The 21,464-nt window shown below is 35.9% G+C and overlaps 2 long non-coding RNA genes across 2 annotated transcripts; one reads left to right on the forward strand and one right to left on the reverse strand.

Annotated features, from left to right (window-relative positions):
* Positions 1-10,576: 10,576 nt before the first annotated feature.
* LOC116655317 lies at positions 10,577-11,813 on the reverse strand. Its single transcript, XR_004310445.2, has 2 exons — positions 10,781-11,813; positions 10,577-10,725 (listed from the first exon to the last, which is right to left on the reverse strand). It is a non-coding gene; the product is annotated as an uncharacterized LOC116655317 (long non-coding RNA).
* Positions 11,814-20,374: 8,561 nt separating this feature from the next.
* LOC116655320 lies at positions 20,375-21,224 on the forward strand. The gene is made up of 2 exons (XR_004310448.2): positions 20,375-20,854; positions 20,945-21,224. It is a non-coding gene; the product is annotated as an uncharacterized LOC116655320 (long non-coding RNA).
* The last annotated feature ends 240 nt before the right edge of the window (positions 21,225-21,464 follow it).

Consider the following 21,464-nt stretch of genomic DNA (forward strand, 5'->3'; position numbering starts at 1 on the left):
CGACTTGAAAACGATTTTTTTTTTTGCCGCCAGACCCACCTAACCCCTTAATAAGCTTTGAAGCATGCACTTGACCTTCAGCTCGTAAATTCATACAAGTCGCGTTAACCAACTCTGTGGTTGAACATGAGTAATTGTTTAGTCTTCAAACGTTTGGTTTTTTCTGAAGTCCTTAATAGATAAAACGTGTCGACCTTGACCTCTTTTAACTGTTGAATTAATAGTACTCGGAAAAGTAAATGATTTCTCAAGACACTCTTTAATTTATTTTTAAAATTTTTCTTTTATTCTACTCGCTTTGCATTTTGACTTATACTGGGACTTGAAACTATCAATTTATTTTTTATATCCTTGTTTTTGTATCTCGCTTACCAAAGACATGTATTGTTTCTTGAAATTCTTCTCGCCAAAACTGGAAATTATATTTAAAAGTAATTTTCTTGTAATAAATAATGTATTAGAACGCATTTCTGAAAGAAAAAATGAATACCGAATTAATAAAGACTCCACAATTCGATTTCAATATTTTTTATTGGGTCAATTTAACCCCAAAACAACTGCAGCGGCCGATCCCAACAAAACCGAATATATGTACAAGTGCATAAAACTAAGAGCTTGCGCAGAAGCTCCATCAAAGCTCCCAAAGTGCATGCGCTACAAAAGAACAACAAAGCGCAAGCGAATCTGGGAGAAACAAAGAATATGGAACAGCTGATAACGGGCAATTAGTGGACCGCTGCGGCTAGTTACACTGAGAGACTTAAATTGAAATAATTATGATATTTGATGCTGGCACAAGTCCCAACAATGATGAAAAATTATAGTTAAATTATTTTGTGTCAGTCAAGCGCTAAACAAGAAAGGAAAGCTAACTTCGGGAGGAGCCAAAATCGAAGTACCAAAATTGAATTGAAATACAAATAAATTTTTTGATAAAAACTATGGAAACAGCCCCAAGCGTCTTTAAAAATAACAAGGTTGTTGAAATTCCGATCGTTTAGTTATATGACAGCTATAGGATATAATCGGCCGATTCTTGAAATTTTGTATATACAATTTTTTGGTCAAATATAACATGTGTGGAAAGTCCCAACCCTCTAACTTAAAAAACACCAAAGTTATGGCATTTCCGATCAATCAGTTATATGGCACCTAAAGAATATAGTCGACCGATTCCGGCCGTTCCGACTAAAAAGTTTCAACTCGATAGCTCTAAAACTGAGAGACTAGTTTACGTAGAAACAGACAGACGGACATGCTTATATCGACTCAGGAGGTGATCCTGATCAAGAATATATACTTTATGGGGTCGGAGATGTCTCCTTCACTACGTTGCAAACTTTTGACCAAAAATATAATACCCTCTGCAAGGTTATAGAAAGGTGGTCATTATAGTCATTTCATACGGAGAAAAAAGTTACATATACCTTCAAATTTCTCGATTTATTTCTCGAAATTTCAGTTCCATTCCACTCTCAAAAAGTATCGGAAACTTTCCACAACTTGAACACGACTCTATCAAACACTTATTTAGTAGTTATCACTTTCAAATTTCAAAAGGTAATAAAGAATCTCGGATCCTGGTCGGATTTATACACGAAAAAAATTCCGATCTCATAAGAACTCATAAAAACATGTGTTTCCCCGGTCCGTCAAATGCTTTCTCCCAGTTTCGTGTAAAAAATTCAGTTTTGAAGGTTTCCAGTAAATTTTTGTCAGAAGATAATATTTTAAGTTTGACTCGGATTTACTTTATTTTAACTAGAAAACTGATAAAATGTGTGAATTTTTTAGTGAGAAATCAGTATGTTTTGGGTCTTACCAACCTGCGGATGAGGATTCCATTCGACAATAAAAAATAAAAAAAAAATATTTTGTTGTGAAAGTAATTAGAACTTCCGAGTAAATCTTTACTACTGAATAGCGCGGTCAGAATGACGAAGTTCACGTCACTCTAATAACCGACAATATCTTTTGTTTGGTTTCTCAACATCATCAAAAAGTACCGTACTTAATTTACAAGTTATGCAATATAATCAGAGATTTCTGCAATTAATTTCCTGTTCCTTTCTCCCGCAATGGTCATTCGAATAGGCCCGTTGTTCCATTATCGAAACGTCCCGGGTCAACAACCCCCTTATCCAAAATTTCCCTGTTCGGGACAAGTTGGCAGCACTGGGGCCCTCTAACTTAACTAGGTGGCATCCATTTTACCCGATTAATTTTATCGGCCACAAAAAGATGATTTGGTAGAAGCTATGCGTTATAACGATACGCTAGAGGAATTATTGGAAGTTAGTGAATATTTTGAAAATGATCTAGTAAGAGCTGCTTATGAAATGGAAAACAAAAAGGCTTAGAAATTAATGATGATTGTGATACTATTTTAGGGTTTATGGTATTATAAGAAAATGAATTAAATGAAATGGATAATCTTACCATAAAAAAAAGTGCTATTGATTTCTGATGAGATAAATTATCTAAACATTAACCAAAGATGAATATTTTACGAAATTGTAACTATAGTATCCGAGTCTTGTATTGATTCTATTGAAGCTGAACTGGAAAAGAAAACATTAAAGAACCCAAGGCTTTCTCCAAAAAGGTTTTACGTAAAATCCAATCCGGATTTTTTAGAAAATGTATCACAAAAAATGAAACAGCCCGTAAATGCTTAACCATTCATCGATTGTTCAATTTGCCAATACATCACGGAGGGATAGCAAAGTATACTCCATTAAAAAACCCAAAATTAAAGTTAATCCGCGAAAATCTTACAGAAGTTTCACCTATTATAATTGATGAAATATTTATGGTATCTAATGTAACTTTACAGTTTATTAACTTAAGATTATGTTAAGTATTTGATGCAATTGATTATCCTGATGGCTAGATTAGCAGAATAAATATATTGTTATCTGGATATTTATTGCAACTAGCTCCAGTTAATGTACCATCTTTCTTTGTTAATATGTCCCAAGATAGTTTTTTAAACATTTTTCTGGTTTTCACTGCATGGGCTAAGCTGTTTTCATATGACGAACTAACTAAATATATTCGGCAGCAATGTGATCAAAAATTTTCCGAAATATTGACTCATATTAGTTTGGGTATTTTAGACAAAAATGATTATGAAATCTTATCTAAAAGAGAAATTCAATTAAATCAAGATTGTATTGAAAATGGTCTTTCAGATCTAATTCAATATAGAAATAAATTACTAATACAAACTATATGCCTATTTCCAACCAGAGAGCAATGTGCAAGTGAAATGCTAGAATGTTAGATTTAATAGATTCAGAAAAAATTTATTTGAATGCTGAAGATGTAATAAAAGCAAAACTGTGATTCAAAAAGCCAGAGCTGCTAAATCTCTAGAATTATTTAAAAACAAGAAAGGAAAGCTAACTTCGGGCGGAGCCGAAGTTTATATACCCTTGCAGTTGAGTCGCAGTCCGCTAGGTGGCGCCACGCATCTTATATTATTAGATATATAGCGGATCGTATATAGTTGGCCGATCCTTATGAAACTTGGCAAATCGAATTATTTTGCCAAAAGAGGAATCTCTTCATTGAAACTGAATCATTGAAACTCCCATCCTTCTAACTTGAAAAACAACGAAGTTATAGCATTTCCGATCAATCAGTTATATGACAGCTATAGGATATAGACGGCCGATCCTGATGACATTTAGCAGATCATATAAGTTGGCCCAAATTAGAATGCACAGGAAGTCCCATCCCTCTAACTTGAAAAACAACGAAGTTATAGCATTTCCGATCAATCAGTTATATGGCAGCTATAGGATATAGTTGGCCGATCCTTATGAAATTCGACAAATCAGATTGTTTTTCCCAAAATAGAATCTCTACCAAATCCCATCTTTCTAACTTAAAAAACAACAAAGTTATGCCAATTTCGATCGTTCTATGACAGCTATAGGATATAGTCGGCCGATCCTTATTTTGTACATAAGATATTTTGGTCAAATATAACATGTGTGGAAAGTCCCAACCCTCTAACTTAAAAAACACCAAAGTTATGGCATTTCCGATCAATCAGTTATATGGCAGCTATAGGATATAGTCGACCGATCCCGGCCGTTCCGACTTATATACTGCCTGCAAAGGAAAGAAGGGTGTGTGCAAAGTTTCAACTCGATAGCTTTAAAACTGAGAGACTAGTTTGCGTAGAAACAGACAGACGGACAGACGGACATGCTCATATCGACTCAGGAGGTGATCCTGATCAAGAATATATATACTTTATAGGGTCGGAGAGGTCTCCTTCACTGCGTTGCACACTTTTGACCAAAATTATAATACCCTCTGCAAGGGTATAAAAAATGGTAAATACTCAAAAACGGCTAATTTAGCAGATAACACTAGTTTACAAATTTAAATGTAATCGAGTGAACCTTAAAATTGATGATTGTTTTATAGTAATTTGGGGTCGGAGAACACGAAAATGACATCCGTTTATTTTTCTTAAGAACCGTTTTTGAGATATTTTTGAAAATCGTGTTTTTGAGGTCCTTTTTCAGTTTTTTGGTAATATCTCATGAAAAAAACTGTTTACAAACAAAAAAAGGATATTGATTGACAGGTATTGAAGTAACGTTTACGTGGATATATAATATGTGCAGATTAAATCAAATCTCTGTAATGCACAAGCGAACAAAGTACAAAAATAGTGTCATTTTCGACCAATTTTGAAAATTTCAATTTTTTAGATCGATTTTTGCCAAAAAAAAACAATTTTTTTTCTAAGGTTTCAATATTTGAGGGAAAAGATTTATTATTTACCAACAATTTAAGCCTAAGATTATCCAAATTGAGTAAGAAGTTTAAAAGTTATAGTAATATTAACATTTTGACACTTCATAAATTAGGTCGAAAAAAACATTTATCACTCAAATTTTTTCGTTTGTGATCAATTTTCTCTTCTTGGATGTTTTGGATTTCAGATAAAATGTTTGCAAGATGCAAGTGCGTGAAGAGAAAATTGATCACAAACGAAAAAATTTGAGTGATAAATGTTTTTTCGACCTAATTTATGAAGTGTCAAAATGTTAATATTACTATAACTTTTAAACTTCTTACTCAATTTGGATAATCTTAGGCTTAAATTGTTGGTAAATAATAAATCTTTTCCCTCAAATATTGAAACCTTAGAAAAAAAATTGTTTTTTTTGGCAAAAATCGATCTGAAAAATTGAAATTTTCAAAATTGGTCGAAAATGACACTATTTTTGTACTTTGTTCGCTTGTGCATTACAGAGATTTGATTCAATCTGCACATATTATATATCCACGTAAACGTTACTTCAATACCTGTCAATCAATATCCTTTTTTTGTTTGTAAACAGTTTTTTTCATGAGATATTACCAAAAAACTGAAAAAGGACCTCAAAAACACGATTTTCAAAAATATCTCAAAAACGGTTCTTAAGAAAAATAAACGGATGTCATTTTCGTGTTCTCCGACCCCAAATTACTATAAAAAACACTTTTTTATGGAGGTTCATTTTTGGTGTAAACTAGTGTAATATAGGTAAGGAGCTAAAATTATGTTACTTCGATATTTAGATTTTTCATCTGGTTTGGTGAAAGGAACTATAGGCATAATAAAGAAATTACTTGAAACAATTAGCTACGTAAATTATTTTGGATCGTGAAGCTGAACTGATTGTAACGAAACTGCGTCATATTTTTATTGAATTGAGCGTTGTTTGTTTTTTATTTACTACGAACGCCGGCAAAATCTCTTTGATATTTGCTTCTACATTTTGTGACGATGACGCCAACTTTTTCTACCAATGGCGCCCGATTCAAGACCCAAGACTGGTCCAAGGCTATAATTGCCAACTATGGACCGGCATGTTTGAAAAGTGCTGGAGAACACCGCTCTGTTCGGGGACTGTTGGGGCCGGATTTCTCCCGCTAAGTGCGCTAATTTTAATGGAAAACACATTTGGTCATACAAGGGTTGCCCTTCCTACTTGTGAGTTAAAAATTTTATTTAATTTCAATTTAAATTTAATTTAGCGTTATTAAATGCAGACAGCATAGCCAATGGACAAACATATGTTGCTTTACCTCGGCTAAAAACAATATTCGGTTAACATATTGTTAATCTTAACCTGAAAATCATAAAAACAAATGGTGACGCTATAACAGAATATAATCGACTTCTAAGAAGGATGTTTGCAAAGTTTTAACTCAATAGCTTTAAAACTAAGATACAAATTTTCGAAGAAACCAACAGACAGACGGATCGACGGACATGCTTATATAAACTCAGGAGGTGATCCTCATCGCCGGTTTTAGGTGCGGCAAACCTGGGCCACCGCCCATGGCCTCGCGGTTAAAAAAACATCGCGCGCGCTTGTAAATTAAAAAAATGTATATGTCGGCGCACACTAAGAATGTGTGGAAGCTGGTATGATTGTATGGGTATGCTAATGTCATCCTTATAGGAATATTGCACAGTCATTAATTGCACTGTGATTGATTATGTGTGTGTGTGTGTTGTCGCTTTAAGAATTGTCGTTTTATCAGGGCGACAGTGTAGTGTAGAGCTGGGATACTATCGATGGTCGCGCCATTCGATAGTTTCGATGTTTTCAAAGCAAAAATTCGAAAGTATCGATAGTATAGCTACATTTACTTCATTTTTTCCCATACATACATAGGTTTTTTGTTTTCATTTATCTTATCATTAACATAAATTATAAGGTAACTTCAACAGAGATCATAAAAAATGCAGGTCATTTTTGATATAAAATTAAAAAACAAAAAAATTATTCTATCCAGGAATTTTTCTGCAAAAATAACAAAATGTCCACATTATTCGCCTTAAGCGAAGCCCTGCGGTTATTTATCCAGCCTTGCTGAACATACGTTCCGACTCAGTCAAGGTTGCGGGAACACAGAAATTTCGGCACTAATTTTTTTAAATTAGATTCATTAATCTGAAATAAAAGAAATGTTATTTATGTTTTTCCTTATGTTTAGTGAAAACTGGAACACTAACCTTCCAGAATTCTAGGGGATCTATATTTTCTTCACAGTGCCTTAAATTAAAGTACTGTCTGAGATCGATAATCGCATCTGCCCTTTTCGAGGTTGGTAATTCACTAATATTTTTTTGAAGAAATGTGAATAGGGTTTGGCGGTTTTGAGAAGGTGGTGGTAGCTCTGCTGCATGGAGTACGGAATCACAAGAGTTGTTATTGACGGTGACCTCATTTTCCAACAACTTGTCGGCCTGTACAACGTTAAAAGGAGAACGGAAGCCTTGTTTTTTTTTAATCTTGGGTCTAGCAATGTTCCGATTCGCGGCAAAGAACGTTCTTCATACTTTGTCAGCCTGGTGACAATGCTGTCCATCAAAAATTTACAGGCTGCTAATCGCTCACTAGACTTAAGGCTCGGCTTTAAAGTGTCCAAAGTATGTAACAGACCACATGTTATGGGAATACATAACGAAACCGTCACTGCAGAATTGGAAGATACTTGCTTTGTTGCAGTATCCAATGGAGCAAGTAACTGTACCAGGTCCGATAGGATGTCCAATTCGTCTACAGTGAACGGTTGTGGAGCTTTTGATGTACTCAACAAAACTTTGCCGATTGCCTCATGGGTTTTTAAAATCCTTTCTATCATAAGGTCAGCACTGTTCCATCGAGTAGAAACTTCCTGCTTCAGACTATATTTTATGTTCCCATCCTGGTAGTCTTTCAACTTTTTATACGCTAGTTTTGCATTTGTTTAGGATAGGGACCAAACAGTCTAGCTTGAGACCTTCTTGCACCACTAAATTTAATGTATGGGCAAAACATGGTAAATTTATTTTTTGATCATGGAGCTCGCATTGTCTGTAACTATTGCCACAATTTTGGATGATATGTCCCACTTGTCAAAAACGGCTTGCAAACTGTCCTTAATATTATCTGCTGTGTGGTTTGTTTCCGAGAGCCATTTATTTTTAGACAAAACGGCAGTTTGCAGCTTAGGTTAGGTGGGTTTGGCGGCAAAAAAAAAACTTTTTTTTTTTTATTTTTTTATAAAATTCTACAGAAACTTTAAAATACTCTCAAGTCGATTCGATTAAACTTTCGGAGATACAGCCCTGAAAAGGTTGACGCTCGAGGTCAGGTATAGGCAGAGCGCAAACTTTAAGCGCGTTTTTCTGAAAACTGTGTTTTCGAAGTCGGTTGTCAAGATTTCTCGGAAACTACTCAACCGATCTTGATAAAATTTTGCACAGACCTTCGAGATACGATTATCTAGAACTTGAACGATTTTATTTTTCGTTGATTACAACTATTAAAAAAAAAAATGTTCGAAAAATTTCACCAAAATTTGAATTTTTTTATTTATTTATTTCTCTTTCGCCATTGATTATTTTAATCTTACATGGCTACTATACAATCTAACTTACATACTACTTAATAAATGCCTAAACCAATATGACCCTAAACGCTTGTTTTTTTTAGCCCCACTTAGTTCGGAGGCTAGGCGGCAATGTATTAAAAAATGGCAATGCTCTATCAATAGGCTCGTTCAAAAGGTAATTGGCCCTACGAAACCTAATTCGAAAGGGAGCACACGAGCGAAGATCCCTCTGGGGCACATTGAAGTTCATAAGCGAGAACGAGAACGATTACATAGCCAACGTGGACACACATAAATTTTCCTTAATCTCCAGATTGGACCTATGAATGTCCAGTCGCCCTGCGAATCCAGTGACAGGTAAAGATAAAGATATAGAGCTAATATAGTTTTGAGCATCCACGCGTAGCGATGCTCTACGCTCCAGACCAAGATGTAAACAAACATTTCCTCCAGACGCCGAAAAGTGAGCACGAGTGGTCAGTCTCACAGTGGACAACCCATCAAAGAAAGATAAGATAAACAGGGAGTGGCTCACAATAAGACGATAACGAGCCATTTGTTGTTGCTGGAGGTCCACAAGCGAAGATAATATGCAAACAGCCCACCTTGGAATCAGCTGCTGTTGTTGGAGCAAATAGTGCATTGACGGGAGCAGAATATCGTAGGAAGTAAAATACAGATTCCATAACTGCCAGCGCCGAATGTTGTTGGCAGCTCCGGAGAGGGAGAATATGATGACCAGTCGAAGAATATGAAGAGGGAAAAATAACGGCTCCAGTGGCGCCGCTTACTGGGGGTTTTTGACGCCCCAGGGTTTGATCGAGGGAGTCTCGCAGGGAGGTCAATAACATTAGCAGGCTCTCTATGAAGAAAACGAGTGACTTTTACCGACATGGGCCAAAAATAAACATTGAAGACAGCGGGGAAATGTTGCTCGGGAACTCCCAATTTAAAGTTAACGAATTTTAGAGCGTTGATATCAGCATCTTTTTTAACCAATCTAGCACAGGCTATATCACTGGGATCCAGGTGCAACTTATCAGCGACATATTTGCACTGTGCCTCCGGTTGGGTAGCCGTTGCAAGTTTACCAATGTGCAGGTATTTTAAGGTGGGAAGAACTTGGAGCTGTGCACAGCTGGGTGCATGTCCAACAATGCCAGGCGCATTTGGGTTATTCCTCTTAATTCTTGGGACAGCCACTTTTGACCCAGTGGGGATCTGGTCCAATGAAGACTTTTTATTTTCAGCATTAGTAGAATTAGTAGGGGGTGTCACTCTTTGAGACCCCTCTGAAGCAGCCATGGGTCCAGACGAACTTTCAAGAGCAAGATCCAATTTTGCATTAATGCTCATGTAAAGGGATTCCAGATCCAAAACCTTAATATTAAGTTCATCAATTTTTGAATGAGAGTCGTTTCCAATGACGCAATTATCACAGTAAGTTTGGAATGTTTATTAGAAGTTTTATAGCCTCAGAGGGTAAATCAACACAAGCGGTGTGATAGGCACGGCGGCAAATCGATGAACACCGAACGACCTCACACCCACGAAGCTGCGTAGCAGTAACTTCCCCACTGCACTCCGAACAAACGAGCGGCGACATTAGCAGAAAATAAACGTCCGCACGCAAAGAAAGCTAGATTAAAACATTGAACTTTTTTGCAAAAAGGTGTCCCAAAAATCCAATTTTTACTTGATTTTTCTTTCCTTCGTTCAGTTTCTAGTTTTAGGTCTGTACTAAAGGAAAATATTTGGTTTTTTCATATTTTTTTTAATAAAAAAAATTTTTTTTTGGAAATAGGCCATTTTTTCGTCTCGCAAACCCACCTAACCCATTAAACTAGTTTGAGACGAATGTGCATGTCACTGTCATATAGGCTTCATTAGCTTGTGATGTCCATAGATCCGTGGTAATAGCGCAAAATTCTATTCCTCTTAATAGGTCCATAAGTTTTCTTTGTTTTTCCTCAAGTTGCGCTGACATCAAAACATTTTGCAAGGTCTTTCGAGAGGGTAACTTGCACCGGGGCAGTGTTGCCAGGTCTTGAACAAAAAATAATGCCAGATTTACGAAAAAAACTAGCTGAAAATAGCAAATTTGTTTGTAAAAATGGCTAACATTTTGTTACCCCAGAAAATAACCAAATTAACCCAAAATAACCAAAAAATTGAATTTTAATTTAAATGTCCAATAATGATTTTATTAAATCTACATCTTCACTGTTTTCATTGTTATATTTTTCATTTTCGGCCATCATTTTTAAAAATTTTGTTGGCACTTCATAATTGTGGCAGCATTTTCCATTTCTGCGCAGGCCGTATCTATAAAGAGGAATATTAATAATGCTGCTTTAAAAACTTAAGTAAATGGAAATACCTTATTTTTAAAATTGAATTTAGTGTTTTTATATGTAACCTGTTTCTGAGGTTACTTTTTACTATGTTCATTTGACTGAACACACGCTCCACCTCAGCATTTGACCAAGGCAAACAGAGTAGCCTTATAGCAAACAGCGCTAAGGACTTGAAAGGGTTGTTGTCACCTGAGTCCCTAAAGCTCAGCACTTCTGCCCAAAATTTGACAGTGTCCTCCTTGTTCTCCCAGTCAAATAAATGGATCTGCTGAGGTGGTCTATTTGTGCAATAGCAGTGTGCTCTGCTATAAATAGGCACAACGCTGCTTCCTGCTCTGTTTGCTTCGTAGGCATCCGAGAGAACGAAATTTTGTTGGTTTGACTGAAGCAACTCGATCCCGAAATGTGCTTCTTCGTCTCAGCATGAGCCCTTAAATCGAATATTTTCGCTTTAATACTGCATTTGCAGTAGCTACAGTAAGCTTTTGACAAATCCGTCTCATCCTTCCGGATCCAGGCCTTGAACTCACTAGCCTGCATCCAAGCATCGCGAAACTTTTGCGTATAAAGCACTTTAGGCATTTTTGCATCACTTTTTTTGCGTCACTTAATGTACACCACAAACTAGAGATGAAACACACAAAGCAGTGATGGTCAAAAGTAGAAATCACTGTTCGATAAGTATTTTCACTCAAGTCACATAGAGTATTTTCGCTGTAACTGGTAATTTTCACAGACCTAAATCACGGGTTCGAGAAAATTGCCGAAAATAGCTGAAGTTTATTTTAAAGTAGCTAGATTTATAGCTAGTAGCAATTTCTTAATTTTTCTAGCATTCGGCCTTTCAAAATGGCTAGAACTAGCCATAAAATTGCTAAACTGGCAACACTGCACCGGGGATCAAAAACATTCAGCATCTCGCGAAAGCCAGTATCTTCCACAACTGAGAACGGGCGCGTGTCTGTGGCTACGTATTTCATGACAGCCCTATAAAGTTCAGCTTTTCTGTGGGAATTTGAATCATAGGATGTTGTTACAAAAGAATCTATTTTTTTTTAAGTCGACGGCAAATCATCAGCGCCTAATGATCCAACATATGCGCTTCATGTGGTTGAAAAGATTCGATGTGTTCCCGCTTGTCTTGTACACCTTATGACGCTCTTTGCCGACTTACCATCATTTGATCTAGTAAAAAACTTCTACACTTTTGATTTCCCAACTCTGGATTTTTTCGGTCCGTTGTTCTCTTCGTCAGAGCTGTTTTCGGCTGATTTATTGATATTTATGCCTGTATACATAGACAAATAACAGGTAATATTATAATAACCTTTTCTCTTGAGATTCACAAACTTGTCCATGTTTAGAGCCTCCACCACCTCCTTTCAATTTAAGTTAAGCTAAAATGCGCTTTTATTAGAAAAGATATAATATCCAATTTTTTAATTTCTCTTACCCCACTTCCGCAACCAAACCTCGTGTTTTATTGAAATGTCAGTGATGTGAAAAATGCTCGCACCATCGATAGTGTCAAAAAAGCTCAGAAGGGCAAAAATTCGATATATCGATAGTGCCATCGATATTATTCCAGCTCTAGTGTAGTGTCGCTGTCGCAGAGTGTGGTTCGCAGGCAGTGACACTTGCAATTTGGTCGTCGTGTGTGCAAAACCGAAACTCGCTGTGCTAATACGATGTCGGAAAATAGCGGTGCTGCAACATCAGAAGTGGGATCTGGCTCGCTACCTAATAATTCTAAAGGACCATGGCGACTTTTGATGGAATTGCAAAATAAAAACTTGATCGAGCTTATTCAGCTTTTGAAGCTGTACAATCGGCGACACCTGAAGCAACAAATAAAAAAAAAATTGTGCTACCAAAATTCAAATTGTCACGCCAACTAACCACTCAGCTGTTAACATTGCTGATACTATCAATATTGTTGTAACTGAATGGGGCTTACAAGGTAAAGTCGTTTGTGTAGTAACAGACAATGACGCCACAATGAAAAAAGCTTGTGAGCTGCTTAAAATCATGCATATTCTCTGTTTTGCGCATACGATAAATTTATAAGTGCAAAGCTACCAATGCAATTTATATGCTTAAGCTACCATGCGTTTACGAAATTAATTTGAATTAATTTGAGAAACTGGTTGAGATATTTGATCCATTTCAGTTTCTTGATCCATTTAACTTTATATAAGCAAAAGATTCTTAACCAAACAAAAGCTGGTAACACAAAAGGTGTACTAATTTCTATTGCTTCACTTTAGTCTCATACTTGGAACGGACCAGTTATGTTAAAAAGTGAAAAAAGGAAAAATATTAAAAAGTAATTTTAAATCAAGAAACCAAGAAAACTATTATTATTATTGAATTGTGGAATACCTGGGAGGCCTTATTATAACAAGTTATGGGCCCAGTGTTCGCAAAAGTCAAATAAAAATCACAATGAAATAATTTGCTGAGTCATTAACGTATGTATGTATGTGTGAATGTATTTGAAAATAGAAGAAAACGCACCTCAATAAGTACCAAATAGTAGAACAAAAATGAATAAGGAGAATAAAAATATTCCGTATGGAAATTTCGTGTAAAGGCACTTTAGCTGAGAATTATGTTTTATTTGTTATTGAAAAGGGAAAACCAAAAGAAGTGAATGAGATCTGGAGATCTGGACGAATTGATCTGCGAATTAATGGCATCGGGAGCAAAATTCGAGGAGGTGGATAAAGTAGCTCACCTTCTTCTAACATTACCTTCAAATTATGATGGACTTTCTTTTGTCAAAAACCGCTTACTGGACTGGACCATGAAACTAAAATAAGTATTTGAGCAAGGACACTGGCAATTAAGTACTTTAAGCGATGTCTTTCAATAACAACAAACAAAAGGCATTGCATCTGTAATCAAAATTTAAGGCAAACCCAAGAAGAACTTTAAATCCAATTAAAAATGTCACCATTGCTGTAAAAAAGGTCACTTCAAGAAAGATGGCTTCAGTTTCAACAGCAAATCAAGTTAAAGAAAAACAATCCCAAGTTGCTAATCTCCAAACAGATAGATCATTTGCGTTTATGTTAAGAGAGGGCAGAAATGCAATTCATCAAATTGAACTGATAAAAGCTGCAGACTTGACAATTGAATTCAATTCAAAGGAAGTGAAAATTTCGATGAATGGACAAGAAGTTCTTGAAGGTACGTGTGGAAAAAATATATCAATGGTTAATTTAAAAATAAACCATGAAGCATATATAACTTACTCAAAAAGAATTCATAACTATCGTTTGTGGCATGAAAGATTAGGATATATTAGAAAAATTCTTATTTATTTTTATTTTGTAATATAATAAATATAATATTTTTTATTCTGGTTTTTAAATTTTTTTTTTGTATTCTTATTAATTTTCAAAATATAAAGATTTGAAATATAATTTTTGTCTTGCACGAAATAAGCTCAGAGCCACTGTATGCCGACTAGTGTATATTAAAAAAATTCCCGAAAAAAAACCTCGAAAACATCGATAGGGTCAATATCGATGTTATGCCAGCTCTACTTTAGCGCACACATTTTTACTTTAGCAATGCTCATCACTAAGCAGAATTCTTATAGCAATGTTAAACATAATTGCATAAAATATTCGTATCGGCTTTCAACTAAAACTTCTTTTAAAACTACTGGCCCAGTGTAAAGTAGAAACTACCTATACTCAACGGCATACCACCTATCCATATCTAAATCCATATCCATATACTTCTGGGTTTTCTTGCAAATTCCTTACCTATATTTTTCTTTAAGGACATGAACCGGTTATTTAAATAATCTATTTTTTTGTTAGATAAGGAGTAGTTCTGGCCTTTAATTTTTATTCATCCATTAAACATACTTTTCATTACCCCGAGGTAAACTGTATGCATATGTATAAACGAATGGGCATTGGCGCACTATGTCTATTGGAAGCTCTTGAATTTTAAGTGGGAGCAGAATATTGTGGTGTTCGACTTGTGTTCTATAAATGGTCATCCGTTCTCGGTAAACTTTCTTGCAGTTGATATACATATTATTTTTCTTTGGAAGTTCTCACCACGTTGATGACATTTGTGGCAACCAAAATAGGCGCTATGTTCGGTGACATCGATGTTTTAAGGGGAAAACATCGATTATAATATAATTTGACCCTCTCCATATCCTTTACGGTCCCCTGAAACATAGTCCAGAACAAACATGGGTTCCATTTTTTTTAGCAACATTTTGACTCAAATAGGTAAATTTCCGGTTCTCCGGCTGTAGAGTTGGTGGTGTTGGCGCATCGTGGTTTAATTTGGACATTTTATTATAAATTTATATTTTAAGGGCCTTAGCTGCTTCGTCCCCATTTGTTTTAGAAAGAAATCCGAACTTTTCAAAACGTGGATCTAAAATGGTTGTAAGTCTAGCTACTGTCCATGCTTCATAGTGGCTCAGGCGTTCTGACATACGGTTTTTCAGGTATTGAAACGTTGTTTTCCCTTCATTCGTTATTATTTTTTTTTCCATGTCCGTCATTTTCTTGTTTAGCTCACAAATCACGGGAACAAAATTGCTATCGTCATCACCTTCTCATGCGAAATCGACTTCGTTGCGTGCTCAAAATGTTCCAATATTTTACTGAAGTCCAGCATAAGAACTTCCTGTGCTCCCAATGGTTTTGGGGCCTTTGGAATACCTAAACGCACTGTCGATATATGGGTTTTAGTAGCTAATATGCGCTGCATCATGTATAGAGCAGAGTTCCAACGCGTGAGCACCTCCTGAATCAAACTATAATTGTGCTGCTTTTAAAGTAGTTAACAATCCTTTTGCATTTTTGTAATACTGGAGTCAGCATTGGAAGATTCAGAGTATCTTGGATCAGTAGATTTATACTGTGTGCAAAACAAGGAAAGTTTTTTATCTGTAACAATTGATGTAACTTTTTTTAAGAGATTCCTCTCTGTCAGTATTAATTTTAATGAATCCGCTATAGTGAGAGCAGAGTGGTTTTCTGGAGTTATAAGTTTTTCTGTGGACAACACTGCTGAATGAAGTTCAAACGATGGCAAGACAAAGTGCACAGTTACCGTTAAATAGCCCCCATTGGCTTTAGATGTCCAGCAGTCCGTTATATAAATATACCCCATTTATCTTAGGGTAGCATGTCTGAAAAGTTACAAAAATCAAAAATGGTAGCTGGCATCAAAACGAAGTCAAACGCACACACATGAAACCGTGTATGTGAATTTATTAAAGAAACCCCTGTAATGATAAGTAACCTTTCAACATCATAGACCCTCAGAGAGCGACACGTCAAAGAAATGTTCTTCATTGATCTTAAATTTTCTTTTTGTTTTGGTTATAAAATGAAAAAAACCTCGGCAGATCAAGAGAACAGCATTGTTTCTTTAACAAATCGAAGTTTCTCGACGCGTGCCATTGGAAAAGCCAATAAGCCAATTAGTGGTGGTTAGAGTCCAAAAAAGGAAAAATGTTAAGTCAAAAAATTTAAATGGTCGCCCTCGCCTTTTAAAGAACTCTGATGATGCAAAGAATGAGGAAAAATATAAATTTAACCCCGAAAGAGGCTTCGACGAAAATCCAAAAAAATGTCAGTCGATGGACAGCCAGAAGGGCTTTAAAAAAAAATACGGTATAAGGCAGCCGTGAGAATAAACCATCTATTTCCAAAAAGAATGCTAGGGCTCGCCTCAAATTAGCACGAGATCATAAAAATTGGACCACAGAAGAGTGGAAACGTGTGATATGGTCCGACGAATCACAATTCAATCGAATGGAAAGCAGTATTGTTGGCGCAGACCTGGGGAAAAGCTAAATAAGTCCCATATCAGGGAAAGTGTGAAGCATGGTGGGGGAAATGTTATGGTTTGGGGGTGTTTTACATGGTGGAACACAGGAAAACTTATCAAGATCGATGTCATAATGCATAAAGAAGACTACCTATAAATCCTGAAAAACAATCTACCCGATTTCATAGAAAAATGCGCCTATCCCGAACAGGAATTAATTTTTCAACATGACAATGACACGGAACATACTGCCAAAATCGTTAAAGGTTGGCAGAAAATTCAAGTTTTTACACTTATGGATTGGCCTGCTCAAAGTCCCGACCTCAATCCAATAGAAAACTTGTGGGCAATTGTGAAGCGACGGCTAGGACGTTATGAGGCAGCCCCTAGCAATCTGGACGAGCTTTGGAGGCGTTTTTATAGAAAACGAATGGAAAAAAATTCCAAAAGAAATTATCCAAAATCTGATAGAGAGCAAAGGACTATCAAAATCTGATAGACTAAACAATGTCATTAAAAACCAGAGTCTTTGGACCAAGTATTAAAAATTTCTTGTTTCCTTTTTTGGGTCATATCATCTTAGTCTGAGTATGTGCATATTGCTACTGATTTTAATTTATATCTAGTAAACGGCTTCTTTAATGGTTAAAATAAATATTCCATTGTGTTATGAATAAGATATATAATCTTAGAAAAAAAGGCTTTACCATTTACTTTCGCGTTTATGTGTTATGAGCACTTAAACATCAAATTTTCAACATGTACTCAATTTTGCTCCCTACTGTATATAAACATCAGTTTAACCGCGGAAGAACCTTCCTGATGATGCGCTTCACTGCGACTGAACAATAGAGCTGGAAAAAAACGATGACACTGTCGATACAATCGATGTTTCCTTAATTTTTTAAACATCGATGGCTCATTGGCCACTATCGATAGTTTTTAATTGTATCTGTGCATTGGGGCAACGTGTAAATGGTTTTGTCTCGCCTATTGTCCATTTTGTGTTTTATTAAATTTATGATTATATATAGTAAACTTGGACTAACTTGAAAGCGAAAATGGGCAAATTTGTGAAAAGTATTTTTTCTAAATAGTTCTGCATGAAAATGTGTGTATGTATGTATATGTATACTCATAACATGTGTCTGTATTTTTATTTTTTTAGTAACATCAATATCAACTGGCGATAAAGAAAATGTAGTTGAGGATGACATACAGCAGCATACAAATAAACGCCCTATGGATCACGTGAAGCGCATCCATCCTACGCTACTTAAAGATCAGCCTATAGGAAAAGCAAAATGCATGACGAAATTCCTAGAGCGTGATATCCTCTACTCTAATACCTCTGAAAAAAAGAAACGCATTGACAAGCTGGTACTGAATATGGTCGCGCCCGATGTCTTACCTCTAAATGTGGTTAATAATGTTGGGTTAACCAAGCTGGTCCATGAACTAGATCCACGTTACAAAATGCCGAGTAAGACTCACCTGCGCAATGTACTATTAAAAAATGAGTACTATAGTCTAAAACAAACTTTAAAAGCAGAGCTTCAGATTGTCGAAAGCGTCGCATTAACAACCGATGGCTGATTATCAAGAGCCAATGAATCTTATCTAACTGTTACGTGTCATTTTGAAACCAAATCTTTCGAGCTTTCTTCAAAAATTTTGTCGACGAACCAACTTATCACACCAACTAACCACTCAGCTGTTAACATTGCTGATACCAGCAATAATGTTGTAACTGAATGGGGTTTACAAGGTAAAGTCGTTTGTGTAGTAACAGACAATGACGCCACAATGAAAAAAGCTTGTGAGCTGCTTAAAATCAAGCATATTCTCTGTTTTGCACATACGATAAATTTATTAGTGCAAGATATGCTAAAGCTACTATGCGTTTGCGAAATTATTTTGAAGTGCAAGCGCACAGTCGCTATTTTTTTAAAGCGATCAATAAAGCTTATGCAGTTGGAATAGGGCTTTCTTTATGATGCAGCGTATTTTCGAGACAAATGAATCAATGTCGAGAGTTCTTTTGAAAGCACCAAAATCTTCACCGCCGTTTACCGCAGACAAAATCACACTAATAAAGGAATGTTGAGATACTTAATCCATTTCAGGATGCAACCGTATTCGTTTCTGCAGACACAAAAGTGACTATATCACTGATCATTCCAATATGCTTTGAGCTGCGCAAACAAATATTTGAAATGAACTCTTTCACATCTCCAGAGGCTAAACTAGTCGTCGACTACCTAAGAATCCGAATGCCAGAAATATTTTCAGCGTACGAAGAGCGTACAGCGACAAGGCTTGTAACCATTTCGGACCCACGGTTCAAAAAGGATGGAATCCTGCAGCCATCAAATGCTGAGCAGGCTAAAAAAGTCTTAGAGCTGCAAGTATTCACATTTTTGTCGAAAACAACACCACGTCCACAGCCAACACCACCACAACCCAAACGCTTTTCCTTTATGAGCCAAAAGCTGGAGGATAAAGTGAAGTTAAACAAAGCTGACGCCATAATAATTTTGCGTCAATATTTTGAAACGGCGCATGAAGCTGATGAAGTGAATCACAGACTTGACTATTGGAAGTTAGAGTTGGGCGCGTGTCGTGTTATTTCTCGTGTCACATCGTGAACACGACTCAACACGCGTGTTCGTGTTGCACGCAATCAAATTTCGCGTGTTCGTGCGTGCTCGTGTTGCGCACTCTAACACGAAACAACAACACGAAACAACAACAAAACTACACGACAACACGAATCAAAAAATTTTACTTTTTTTGCCTTATTGGTTGAAATAAAATTTCTTTTATGTGAAAAAAATCAATCGAATCGAATTGCTAATATTGACTTTGAAATTATAAATCAAGTTCTAGAATTCTTAAAACCTCCCAGTCGGACTTTTCGGTGCTAGCAGCGTTTCGGTGCATTCCGGCAGGCATCTTTCGTACCTTGTTCTCACCCACCCCGAGTTGAGAGAGGGAATTTGTTCTCTCAACATAGATTTCGCTCTCAAAAAACTGGACTTAGAAAATTTTCGTCTCGCTTGGGACTTAGAAAAATTTATGCGTGGGACTTTTAACTTAGAAAAAATTATTTCATGAACAATTCAACGTATATTATTTAAGTTTACCAATTTATGTTCTATAATAATTTTATTGAAGTGCAAAATTTAAACATAGCTCAATATTTAATGAAAAATATTATTCATATAAGGAATTTATTTTTTACTTTAACTGAGGGCAGCAAAAAAATAATCCCGCGTAATTAGTGTGCGTTTTGTGCAGCGTTTTTATGCTAAATCAACCCAAATCGAAACGGTCACATAGGGTTGTTCATAGTGAGTCGCATTGGTTTATTATTGTGAAATGGTAAGTTTACTGCTCCGTTCATTCAATTATTTATATTTTATTGTGTTGATAATGATGAATAAACGTTATTTCATTAAACAAATATTTTCAGTTCTGGCTGTACTAGAAATTTGGACGTCTCAATATCTTTATTTGTAAGAATCTTATTTGTTTTTATTATTTATTTATTTTTAGCTTTTTTTTATTTCTTTTTTTTATCTTTTCAGTTTTATGTATTAAGATTAATAAATAATAAATATAATTCATAATAAATAAATATGACAAACAACTCACTTCGAATTTAGTAAAAATCAATGGGCATGGTTGGGGAAAAACAAAAACAAAAACCAAAAGCAAAGCAAAAAGCAAGGGAAATTTTTTTTCAACCAGAATTTCCCTGGGTGAGATTTCGCGCCGATCTCCCCTAGCCGGTAAGCTTGCGGGTAGGGGAGAACCGCCTTCTTTTTCCGATCGCCAAGCATATTGATACTCGCTCCGCTGGGTGAGAAAAGCGGCCACGCCAATGTAAATCGGAATGATGGTTTTCCGCAGATGGGAGTGCGCCGCGCACTCCTATTTCCTACCGCGGGATGCGCGTTTGGCGAGCGCCAGGCACGACTGGGCTTTTAAAGAATGCACTATGGTCCAGAAGTTGATTTTTTTGGCATAAATTCGAAATATTTATGTTAATGTTTTGTATTTTTGATTTAAAATTCTTAAAGTTAAAACATCAGACATAAACGAAACTAAAAAAAAAAGCTTCACTGAAGCTTTTTATGAGCTTTCCAAACCACGCAATCGAACAGCTGTTTGGAAATAAGAAATTGGCGGCAAACTGCTCTGTTTACTTTTTGGCGTGAAAATAAATATTCTTTGTCCGAACAAACTGTTGATAATAATGGAAATTGTTAGTCAGGGTATGTATTTTTTACTGAATATAGTCTGTTTATGTGAAGTCTTAGTGTTTGTGTTTTGTTTAATGTTCAATTTATGTGTATTTTTTATAGAAAATTAACATGCGTCCCTTGTTTTTCGTGGAATAAAACTAACGACCTGACGGCTGCTGACAAAAACTAATTACGTCAGTTTATACTAATATATGTCGTTCTTTATCGCTAATTAACAACTTTTCCCCGTTCGTCCCCTTTTTCTCGCAATTCCGCAATATTTAGCGACGTTCGAGTTTCGCCATAGCGATCTCTTCGATATTTGGCTCAGCAATAATCGCAAAATATCATCTGTGTTAGATAGCATTTATGAAAAAATTAGCCATTACCACGTCGAAGATGATAAAAAATTAGAAATCAATAAAAAAACAAGTAATTTTGAATCATTTATAAAAAAAAGACTACCAAAATGCAACTATATGGTCGAACGTTTTAAGTCAAAGCATACTGAATGGATGTCGTCTTCAATATCAGTTACAATAAATGAAAACTGTAACACATAACAAAAACCGGGACGCCGAACTTTGTCTTATGGAAACGCAGGACCACGATTGAAAAGAAAACTGGCATCTGAGCTGGC

The sequence above is a fragment of the Drosophila ananassae genome, chromosome XR, assembly GCF_017639315.1.
Source record: "Drosophila ananassae strain 14024-0371.13 chromosome XR, ASM1763931v2, whole genome shotgun sequence".
Lineage (NCBI taxonomy): Eukaryota > Metazoa > Arthropoda > Insecta > Diptera > Drosophilidae > Drosophila > Drosophila ananassae.